We start from the raw sequence: 12,263 nt of genomic DNA on the forward strand, positions 1-12,263 counted from the left end.
ATCAGAAATTCTAATGGAACAACAAAAATTTTATAGAAATTTATACTCAAGGAAAAAAATAGACTGTGATGATTCATCAATTTGTAATCATAACATTAAGCTCACAGAAGAGCAAAGGTACTTTTGTGACCTCACAAAGTATGGGGGTGAAAGGGTTTTACATCTACAGAAAAAAAGCTAATTGAGATTTCTAAAAGATGTAAAAAACCTTTCTGGATGGATGTTTTACTATGCTTTTATATCGCAAAACATAATACTGAGAATTCTGTAAGTGACATTTTATCATTAGATATTTTGAACTTTTTCTTCTTTGGATGACTTCCCATATTATATCCAAAGAAAACAAGGAGGTGTGCAGTCAGTAAGTGACCTAATTAATAAGGAAAATATGATTTTTTTATAAATTTGAGCAATTTCAAGAAAGAGTAAAAATCAACAATTGTATCAAATATCATAGTCTGATTTCAGGAATCCCTCAGACTATGAAAAATGCCTTAAAGAGAACAGTTTAAAGCCAGATTTTGATAAGCCTGATAATGGTGAAATTGTTTTAAAGAGAATTATAGGTAATGTAAAAGCAAAGTTTGTATATAAAAAAATAGTAAATAAAGTTATTGAACTATCAACAGACAAATTTTCGAAATGTTGATTATTGTTTCAATGGAATGGTCAGAATATTTCAGAATAACCAAAATCCTGTAGAGATGTTTATCTAAGAACCTTTCAATACAAATTTCTGCATTGAATCATTGCAACTAATACCTTTTTATACAAAATCAAATTAAAAGACACCAATATGTGTACTTTTTGTAAACTTTGTGAAGAAACCATTGAACACCTTTTTTTTTAATGCCCAATATCTTTCGTACGGAATATGCATGAAATATTTGCCACTAGACGTTAAGCAACCAACAATCAATCAATCAATCAAAGGCTATTATATAGGGTGTCGGGACCAAATGCTCCCTAGCACATTAATGGTAACCATAAACTTAGGTAAATAACATATATGAAAATCATACTCTGATCACCAACTGGTATACGCAAACTGAATGAATAAAATCAAAAAAATGTACTTAGTTTTAATACATTTAAAGTTTTCAATATTTAAAAAAAAATGTATGACTCATCTACGATATTAGTTTTTGATGACGTTAACGTCCAATCAACTTGTAACTTAGTACACATGTTCCCTGTTGGTTGATTTTTTAATTTTTAAAGCCAAATTAGATATTTTTACCCAATTCACAGTCCATATAAAAATACCCCGAGGAAAACATATATACATGTTTATGACCATTTGGGTCAAGCAGCACAACGTCAGAAATCATTTAAGATAGAGGTATAATATAGGTCCGAAATTTGAACCTAGTTTCCGGGTGTGGATGTGGTATCCTCCCAAGGTGAATTAAACATTAGGACTCGGATGGAGAGGGCCACTCTTAGGTGTGACTGACAAAGCTTTTGCTCAAAAAGTGAGAGCGTACTCATTATAACTGGGTGTATGGAACCTCTCTCAATCGCTTTATTGTAGTCTTGTAATATCACTTTCTTTTTCTCCACTTCTTCGATTGAAAAGTATGATTTCTGCTAAACACATTTTTGAAAATTAAACATATTGTTCTTGATTACAGATACCTGATTTTTTTTTATCTTTTCAGAAATTAATTTTAAGTAATTACTCAAAGTCTCGACATCCTCTACCAAAGGTAATAATTGAGATTTGTTATATCTAATTTTTGTACGACCGCAAAATTTGAAAAAAATTTCGTCGTACATTGCTATCACGTCGGCGTCGTCGTCCGAATACTTTAAGTTTTCGCACTCTTAACTTTAGTAAAAATGAATAGAAATCTATGAAATTTTAACACAAGGTTTATGACCACAAAAGGAAGGTTGGGATTGATTTTGGGAGTTTTGGTTCCAACATTTTAGGAATTATGGGCCAAAAAGGGCCCAAATAAGCATTTTCTTGGTTTTCGCACAGTAACTTTAGTTTAAGTAAATAGAAATCTATGAAATTTTGACACAAGGTTTCTAACTACGAACGGAAGGTTGGGATTGATTTTTGAAGTTTTGGTTCCAACAGTTTAGGAATTAGGGGCCAAAAAAAGGGCACAAATAAGCATTATTCTTGGTTTTTGCACAATAACTTTAGTTTAAGTAAATAGAAATAAATGAAATTTATACACAAGGGTAATGAACACAAAAAGAAGGTTGGGATTGATTTTGGGCGTTTTGGTCCCAACAGTTTGGGAATAGGGGGCCCAAAGGGTCATCAAAAATTGAATAATTGGGGTTCTTTGATATGCTGAATCTAACTGTGTATGTAGATTCTTAATTTATGGTCCCGTTTTCAAATTGGTCTACCGTGGAAGAAATCGGTGAGGAACTTTCAAGCCAAGGTGTAACTAATGTTAATAGATTTCAAATTAAAAAGAATGGAAATATAATCAAATTAAATACTTATCTTTTGACCTTTAGAACTCCAACTCCTCCTCCATCTATTACTTTAGGTTGCTTCGGAATCAGAGTTAACATGTTTATCCCTAACCCAATTCGATGCTTTACTTGTCAAAAGTTTGGTCATGGAAGCAAACAATGTCGTGGTAAGCAGAGATGCTTCAAGTGTTCTGACGAAGGACACGAGGGAACAACCTGTACCTCTGAATTTTCTAAATGTGTAAACTGTGGTGAATCCCATTTTTCATCGTCGAGGGACTGCCCTGTTTACCTTAAAGAAAAAAATATTATTAAAATTAAAACAGAAAGAAACATCAGTTACCCAGAAGCTAAACAGATAGCTTCTGTTTCGAATAATCTCTTTGTTTCAAATAGACCATCGAACGCCAGCAAAGTTGTCCGCTCATTCAGTCACGAGAATACACAAACTCGCATGACTTGGCCAATTGTTGCGGACAATTTTAAAATGCTGCCTGTTAAAACAGAACCTACCGATAAAATATTAATTCCAAGAAAACTGAAATCTTTAAAAACCAGTACCGAGTCAACTCAATCTTCCCTACAGAGCTCACTATCATCACCAAAAAAAATGAGAAAAAGAAATCAAATAAAAAAGAAACAGTAGAAATTTACAGTTGGAGCGGTGAATCTGTCTGGGATCTTCCCAGTGACATGGATGATTCTTCCACCTCCAATAGTCTTCCTTCAAAAGTAAAACCAGCTGCGTGTGGTCCTGGAGATCGACGACTCTCCTCGCACAACAGATTTTCAACACTTGTCGACGAAACTGAAATGGAAATCGAAAGTATTCCGCCAACGAACGAAATAAGAATGCTGGCAAACTCGACAGCATTCGCCCTTTTATTTAATAATGACCCATATCATAAAGATAGTATTATTATTATTATTATCCAATGGAATTGCCGAGGTCTTACGATAAATCTTCTCGAGTTAACAATTCCAGTTTAGTCTTTTTTACCTATTGCATTTTGTCTTCAAGAAACTCATCTAAAAGAAAGTGACAACGTATCTTTAAAAGGATACAACATGTATAGCACATTTTCTAAGGTAGATGAACGTGCTGCAGGCGGATCATCCATTATTGTGAAGGACAACGTCATTCATAGCACAGTCCAACTCAAAACGGATATGCAAGCAGTTGCAATTCGTTTATCATTAGACAAAACAATTACATTATGTTCGATATATATTCAACCTAATTCAATTATCGATAAAGCAAAACTCAAAAACCTCACTGATCAATTACCCTCACCATTTATACTTATGGGCGACTTCAATGCCCATAATCCATTATGGGGTAGCAAGACTCATAATGCCAAAGGTAAGATCATTGAGGACTTTGTCTCTCAAGAAGGATTATGCATTTTTAATGATGGATCTAATACGTATCTTCATCCTGGAAACGGGTCTTATTCTTCTATTGATATCACTATTTGCGATCCCTCTCTGCTTCTGGATTATTCATGGCGTGTTCATGATGATCTATGTGGAAGTGATCATTTTCCAATACTTGAACATCTTTTTAATTCTGCCCAACAGAGAGAACCACGTTGGAAACTTGACAAGGCGGACTGGTCCTTGTTTGAGAATCTCTGTCGAGCGGAACTTCAGTCAAAGATGTTTGAGACTGTGCAAGATCCAATTTTAACTTTCAATACAGTTCTAACGTCAATTGCTGACAGAACTATTCCTAAGACCTCGGCAAATCCAAAACATCCCAGTAAACCATGGTTTAATTACGCTTGTGATCAAGCCATAGGTGACCGTAAAAAAATCTGAAAGACGGTTCAATCAACAACCAACGACGGAAAACTTGAGTAATTTCCGTATTTTTCGCGCTAAGGCACGGCGGACTTGTAGGCAAGACCGACGAACATCCTGGAAAAAAATTTGTTTCGGGGATTACATCTCGCACTCCGATGATTGTGTCTGTAAAACACTCGAACGAATGGTCAATGATCGCCTTGTTTGGTTCTTGGAATCCAATAGGCTATTAGCCAAAATCCAGTGTAGATTCCGACAGGGCCGGAGTACTCTTTATCATCTTGTTCGATTCGAATCATATGTCCGTAATGGTTTTGCGAAAATTCAACATGTGGTGTCGGACTTTTTCGACCTCTTGAAGGCCTATGATACTGCATGGAAATATGATATTTAAAAGATCTATTTGATAAGGGGTTGAAAGGCAATATGAATTTTCTCTCTAAATAAGCTCATCAAAAATACCAGGACTAAATGTTCCGTCTACAAAAGACTCATCAGAGACGTTCGAATCTAAAAAAGTTAAAGAAGGCCAAATAAAGTACGAAGTTGAAGAGCATTGAGGACCATCATTCCTTAAAAGTTTTGCCAAATACAGCTAAGGTAACAGAAAATTTAATGTTAGAATGAATTCGACCATGTCTGATCTCTATGACGGTAAAAACGGTCGGAATGCAATTTTGTAACAAAAGGAAATTGGATCATGATTTAGAAACAACTTAAAATGAAAGGAAATTATGATAATTCAAAAAGTTGTGAGATTTCTCAATACCCCTAATGACAGGTTGAAAGTGCCGATTCAGCCAAATTTGTATATTTTAAAGGCTTGAATCTTGTAAGATGATGTTTTATTTTCAATAAAACGTAATATTTCATGAAGCTTATATATTCATCTTCAAAATGCTGGAAAATGGTGCTCGGCAAATGATACCTTATTACAATAATTAGACAATTAAACCGAACACAAAAACATCTATCTACGAACACATTAATTGATTTGAGTGTCTGACGTCAGAAATTTTATACGTCACATAAATTTGTCGTTCAATGTGCATACAAACAGTTTTAATATTTACATAGGCAATGCCCAGCTAACAATGTTACGTCATAATTACGTCGTGACAACGTCATGTTTTCGTCGCATTGACGTCAGGTTATTACGTTGTATTTACGTAAAAGTGTATGGTTTTCTTGACGTTGTCACAACGTCGTACATTAACGTTGTGGTGACGTAAAATTACGTTTCTACAACGTTATTCCTGACATTACAACAACGTTTATATCACGTTATGTCGATGTTGTCACAACGTCATACATCAACGTTGTGGTGACGTAAAATTACGTTTCTACAACGTTATTCCTGACATTACAACAACGTTTATATCACGTTATCGCAACATTATACATTAACGTTGTGGTGACGTAAAACGTAAAATTACGTTTCTACAACGTTAATATCACATTATGTCGACGTAATATACTTGCACTTTTATATTTTGCTTTATAGTTGGCCAAGAAATTATCGTATATACAAACACATAGTATCAACTGTGTTTGGGACCATGAGGTGATCTCTAGATGATATATGTTGGTTATATTCTCTGAAGGAATTCGTATATTCTGCATCATCATCTTTTTTTTTTGTAGCTTCAATCGAATTACTGTTTCAGTAATTGTGATATAACAGAAATGATTCCTAGAACCATCTATAGCTGAGTGTCTGCCTATTCGTATGCAGTTCTTGATAGTGCTTGTAAAAATAATATGCATTTATCATATATGTTACTCTATAAGAGGGATGTTGCGCCGGTCTCTTTAACCTGTCTTTAATTGCTGCCTATACGATATGGGAGTTGCCCATTGTTGCAGGCAGTACATTGACCTCTATAGTTATTTTCTGTGTCGTTTGGTCTCTTGTGGAGAGTCTCGTTGGCAATCATAGTACCACATCTTCTTTTTTTTATATTCAATTTATTTCATCGTAGTATACATTTCTCATTAAGCATGTTCACGTTCTGAATATAATATCTGGCTAGCTAAATACCCACCCATGAAAGTTATAAAAAAAAGTTTATGAAAAGTAAATAATGCCTGCAAATGTTTGCACCTGTCCCAAGTCAGGAATCTGATGTACAGTAGTTGTCGTTTGTTCATGTAATTTATACGCGTTTCTCGTTTTTTAAAATTTTATATAGATTAGACCGTTGGTTTTCTCGTTTGAATGGTTTTACACTAGTAATTTTGGGGCCCTTTATAGCTTGTTGTTCGGTGTGAGCCAAGGCTCCGTGTTGAAGGCCGTACATTGACCTATAATGGTTTACTTTTTTTTAAATTATTATTTGGACGGAGAGTTGTCTCATTGGCACTCACACAACATCTTCCTATATCTGTATATCAAAAAGTGAAGAATTGATCGTTAACTTTGTTTATTTTAAATGTTCTCCTGGGTCCTTGGTAGTGGTATTTCCGGAGCTGCTGCAATTGTCCTCTTAACAGTTGGTTCCTGCAATGACAATACAAAAACTTATTTGTACAAAAAGTTAAATTGTAATTATTCTAGGTCAAACATTATTGCAAATAAATACTAGATCTATGTAGCTGTGTGTAAGACGTGGCTTTCCAAATCTCCTTGAAAAACACATAAACCACATAATTATATATTCAGTTAAATTTAATGTTCCCCTTAATTTATTGTCTCAAAAGAGTATCTTGATCTTCACAATGCTAGTTACAAATGCATATCTATAAGGCCACCCTTAAAAAATTGTGTGTTTGGCATAGCCGACCCACACTATCAGCAGGTGGGTAGGTAGGTAGGGAAATTTTTTTTTTTTTAACATTTAAAAACTTTATACATGTAAATCATGAAGTCTCTAGATCAATGTTGTCTAAAGCATTGCAGCATTGTTGTGTGTACATGCTGGTGGTTTCTTTGAAAGGGGTCAACCGTCAATGTCACATTCTACATCATACACAGAAACAAAATCAAGAGCATACCAGGCACTAGTAAGACCCAAACTGGAATATAGTTGTAGTGTCTGGGACCCCCATATGAAAGAACAACAGATACAATTAGAAAAGGTACAGAGACGTGCTGCTCGTTATGTACACAACAACTACGATTACACGAGCAGTGTCACAAACATGCTAAATCAGTTGAAATGTCCACCACTAGCTGAGAGACGCTTAAAAACCAGACTTATTTTATTTTATAAAGTAATACATTGTCTTGTTGCCATTCCATCGCATATTCTTGAACAAACAGACAGCAGAACAAGACAAAATTTTAGGCCTAATAACAATTTCGTACTGAATTAAAAAAAACAACAACATAGAATACAAACAATAATAATTTTGGGAAATATTCCAATATAGGTTGCACTATACGGGGTATTCTAACATGACGTCCTTCAAACGCTTTGAGTACACACCCGTGGTAAAATATGAATATATTGCCAGTGCTGTTCCGATTGTACTCCCACGTCATATGCTTTTTTATGAATGAGATACCCGACGTCATAGAACAATGACGTTAGAATGTAAGCATTTTACGGGAAAATACACGCTTGTGAATCCGAAAATCATCACAAGGAAACACACAAATGATGCTAAAATGTGGCAAAAGCCCTTTATTGTACATCATATAAGACATATAAATAAATTATCATTCAAATTCATCCAAAACTGTCTAAATACATATGTTTTAAATAGTTTAAACATGTCACTAATGCAGTTTGCTCCGTTCTTTTACGCTAGTTTATTAGTGCGTTTATTTATGGGAACGGCAAATATTTGTCTACACCTAGAGCGCTTCGATCCAAAAGAATTGCCGTATGTGTCCTATCAGAATCGAAATAATTCATGGGGGCTTGAATTTATCTAGATTTTACCACGGGTTGTCCCTTTATGCCGATATTTTACCCCTCGCTATCGCTCAGGGGTAAAATATTTGTCATAAAGGGCCAACCCGTGGTAAAATCACGATATATTCAAGCCCCCATGAATTATTTCTTAAATAATGGTATTCTTACCATATAGCGTGTTCCGCCTGGTTCTGGGGGTGTATGTTTTAGGGTTTCCCCAATCAATTCTTCAATATCTGATGTCCTTGCTGAGTAGCTTGAACATGTAGTTCTTCATGTAAGACTCTACAAAAATTGACATTGATAAAATTTGCATAGTGATATTAAATATAATTTAAAAATAAACCGTACTGTCAGGGAGCAACAATTTAACTTCAAGGAAGGTCATGGTTTTTGCTTGAGTCAGTGAAGTGCAAACAATTTTATTTAATTTTTCAACGATATCAATCAAATTATTTTTTTTAAGTCTAACACTATAAGGTATGGGTGGAATCTGGATTCAGAATATTTTTTGTCCTGTACTCGAACAGAATATTTTGTTTCATCAATTTGGAAATCTTAAGAAAAAACTCCATGTCTTCATTGTGACTGATATATCTTTTTAAACTCCACAAAGAACCGGTAAAAAAAAACCAAATTCACAGTATTGTCAGCGCCGGCAAAATAGCCATTACTTTTGAATTATGCTATAGCTATTTTATAGCTCGCTTTTAATCGAGATATTATAATCATATCATATAATTACTGTTTCACCGGCAAATAAGCCACTGCCAAAATATAAAAAAAAATATAATTGAAAATTATGACCATAAATGTATGTTTTACATTTACAAATTTGCCATATATATGTTCCAGACCATTGAGTATTTGGACCGTACGAGTACGGTTCGGACCGTATATACGTATACTCGTACGGTCCGATCATACGCGTGCGGTCGGACCGTATGAGTATACGCGTATGGTCCAGTACGAGCTGACCTAATGTTATTGGATCATATGGTTTACATTTAGACAACCCTTATCACAATCTTTATTTTTAGTATTGCAAATTGTTATTACAATTAGATGGACGTATTTTTTTTGCGTTGAAATGTGTGCTGTTCATGCATGTTCATTTTTGTTTCTAAAATTGCTAAATAGTGTCCTCCCACATTATGTTTTCTTCCGATATCTTCAATTTCAGTGATCATATAATTCAATTAATGTATTACTGGTCGACATGTTAAGACATACAAGAAATTGACAGATTTATTAGCGCGAATTTTTTAAATAGTTAAAATATAAAGTTTTTATTTCAATTGCATTTGAACTTTTTTATATAAATTTGAGAGTTAAGTTATCTTGATCTGTTTATATATGCATTTGCATTAAACTTGAACAACTTCTTTATACATGTTATATTAGTTCTACCGTATGATTATTTTGAAAAAGTAAGCATACGGTCCAAAAAGTTATAGATACGGTCTGGAACATATATTATATAATACAGATTAATCGTTGACTATTTATTCAGTCATTATATACATAATAATAATTAAAGGAGTAGTGGTATGATTTTTTTGTAAATTATATTGTCCCTTGCAAAAATAAATAATTATAAATAATAATTTATTTTATTGTATAGCAATATAATATGTCCCACAGAAAGTAACCAAAAGTTAGAGTGCAATAAATTCCAATATTGCACTAGTGCAATAAATCTTCAAATTCATGACGTCATCAACGTCAAAATCTTAGTATAAACCAGTTTTTACTTCCAAATATTATATTGCTATACAATAAAAGGGTTATAGCATGAATATTGGGGAATATTGTCCCTCGTAGAACATATATTGCACTCGCAAGCTCGTGCAATATAAAATTCTACTCGGGACAATATTCCCCAATATTCATGCAATAACCCTATATTATTAAAGTGTCACATACTCGTCTACTGATGTTATAGATACAGATAATATTATATAATATACATTGCACAATAGTAAGATAAGACAAATACCCATCCTACATAGGCTTATGAGACACTATATACAAATATATACCTATTTAACAAATACAAATTGTAAAACATAGTAAAATGTCAAAAATGTTTAAAATTATCCGGATTTTTCAAATAATAATAAAAATTAAAATATGTAATTAAAAAAAACATAACCTTAATTTAAAAACAGAAATATAAATATAAAAAAGAAGATGTGGTATGAATGCCAATGAGACAACTCTCCACAAGAGACCAAAATGACACAGAAATTAAAAACTACAAAGTTGATTTTTGTAAAAAATCTTTTGTATTTATTCATACTAAATTTTTATCAGTTCTTTAGTTTATGAGTTCAATGCACAAGACTTTATATTGTAAATACACTTGAGTTATTTTCAAGGTATGCCATCACTGTGTCTGTGTATAAAGTTAACATGACATGGCAAATACATACCACTGATAGCTCGCTATCCTGACCTCAATTATAATCAAATTAGCTACCCGTGTGTAAGGTTTCTGCAGACGAAATTAGCAAAAGTTTTTTTTTAAAATAATTTATAAAGCAAGAGTACAACAAAATTTAATTTCATATCTATCATGTCTCTCTTCTAAAATGGTTTTAAGTATTACATCATGCACGTCTTGTAAAACCAGAATAGTGGTGCGATATGTATAAATTATCGGGTTTTCTACATGCTGATATCGTAAAAATATCAGCCCCGAGGCACAATGTGAACCTTTTTGACGAGCGGCTGATATTTTCCGACATATATACGAAGAAAACCTGCATTGTCACGATTCAGATAATTTCACCTCTCACATCATTTTGCACATTGTGACGTCGCTGGTAGTGATAATGCTTGGAACACAAAAATCATGCATGAAACACTAAATCCTGTATTTTGACATATATACCGGCCGCTCTAACTTTTGACAATCACTTTTCCATTGTGACGTCAGATGTTTTGTTTTATGACGTCAAAACTTTACGGGAACATCATTCTGTTCCTTTATAATAGAAACTTTATAAAAAGTAAGAAGAAAAAAACAACAGTTAAAGAATACAGATAAATGTACTTACGTTGGATCTAAGTGCAGTGGCTTGGTGAATGGCGTTTACTTTGAATATGACGTCACCACTTAAATAGCGTCACAACTAAAAGCCCTAACAACGGAACCAAAATCGGAAACGTTACGGTATTTCCGTATCTTTTTTTAACATGAATAAATTCGTACAGACTTCGTCCACTTTCACAGGTAATGCCTGCCTCATATCAAATATTGTTCATTAGTTCTACCGATACAAACAAGACAAATTAAATCTAGTACATAATAAAAGAAGAAATTTTGCTATTGTAAATTTTAGGGATGTCGACAATTACGTTGCTACAACGTTTTAATTACGTGATTTATTTGATCGATGTACAGTACATATTGCAATTATTTTTTATTATTTTTTTTGTTATTACGATGTTTTATTGATGACAAAAACATGGTTCCTCTTTTATAATAGCGTAAAAATCAACTTAATACTTTATCGACCAAAAATATGACGACGTTGCTATAACGTCACAGATACGTGACAGATGCGTCGCAATATGACATTGCAACAACGTAATATAAACGTTATTAAAAACAATAATAACGTTGTCCTGACGTCGGTTCTACGTCGTATCTGACGTGACGTAAAATTACATTCTCACAACGTTGCAACAACGTCGTACTAACGTAACGTCAGCCATGACCTTCCAGCGACCAATACATAACGTCGCAAGGACGTCATGTGTTTCCTGGGTGTAAGCATACAGGGTTAAAAAATCAAAAGTATGTAAGAATAAATTACAGAAATAGACCGATATTAAAACTAGTCCAAAAGTTATAGGTAGAATTTATGAGAATCCAAAAATAGTTTATACCACTACGCGATTGAATGATTTTGACGTTTGTGGTTCAACAGTTGGCTTATTGAAGAATAAACAAGTGAAACTGCGAGCTACTGCTCACTGATGATACCCCCGCCGCAAGTGGATAATATTAATAGTGTAAAAATATAGAGTGTTCAGTAAACAGGAAGTTGTCAAGTGATGAATCTGAAAACGCATCACACGGTATAGCTGACTTATATAAATCCTGAAACCAAATTTCAGAAATCCTTGTATTGTAGTTCCTGAGAA

General features: G+C 33.6%; 1 long non-coding RNA gene across 1 annotated transcript; it reads right to left on the minus strand.

Moving 5' to 3' along the window:
* Positions 1-6,417: 6,417 nt before the first annotated feature.
* Positions 6,418-11,879, minus strand: LOC139493919 (uncharacterized). Its single transcript, XR_011657100.1, has 3 exons — positions 11,171-11,879; positions 8,277-8,393; positions 6,418-6,748 (listed from the first exon to the last, which is right to left on the minus strand). It is a non-coding gene; the product is annotated as an uncharacterized lncRNA (long non-coding RNA).
* Positions 11,880-12,263: the final 384 nt, after the last annotated feature.

Source organism: Mytilus edulis, chromosome 11, assembly GCF_963676685.1.
Source record: "Mytilus edulis chromosome 11, xbMytEdul2.2, whole genome shotgun sequence".
Classification (NCBI taxonomy): Eukaryota; Metazoa; Mollusca; class Bivalvia; order Mytilida; family Mytilidae; genus Mytilus; species Mytilus edulis.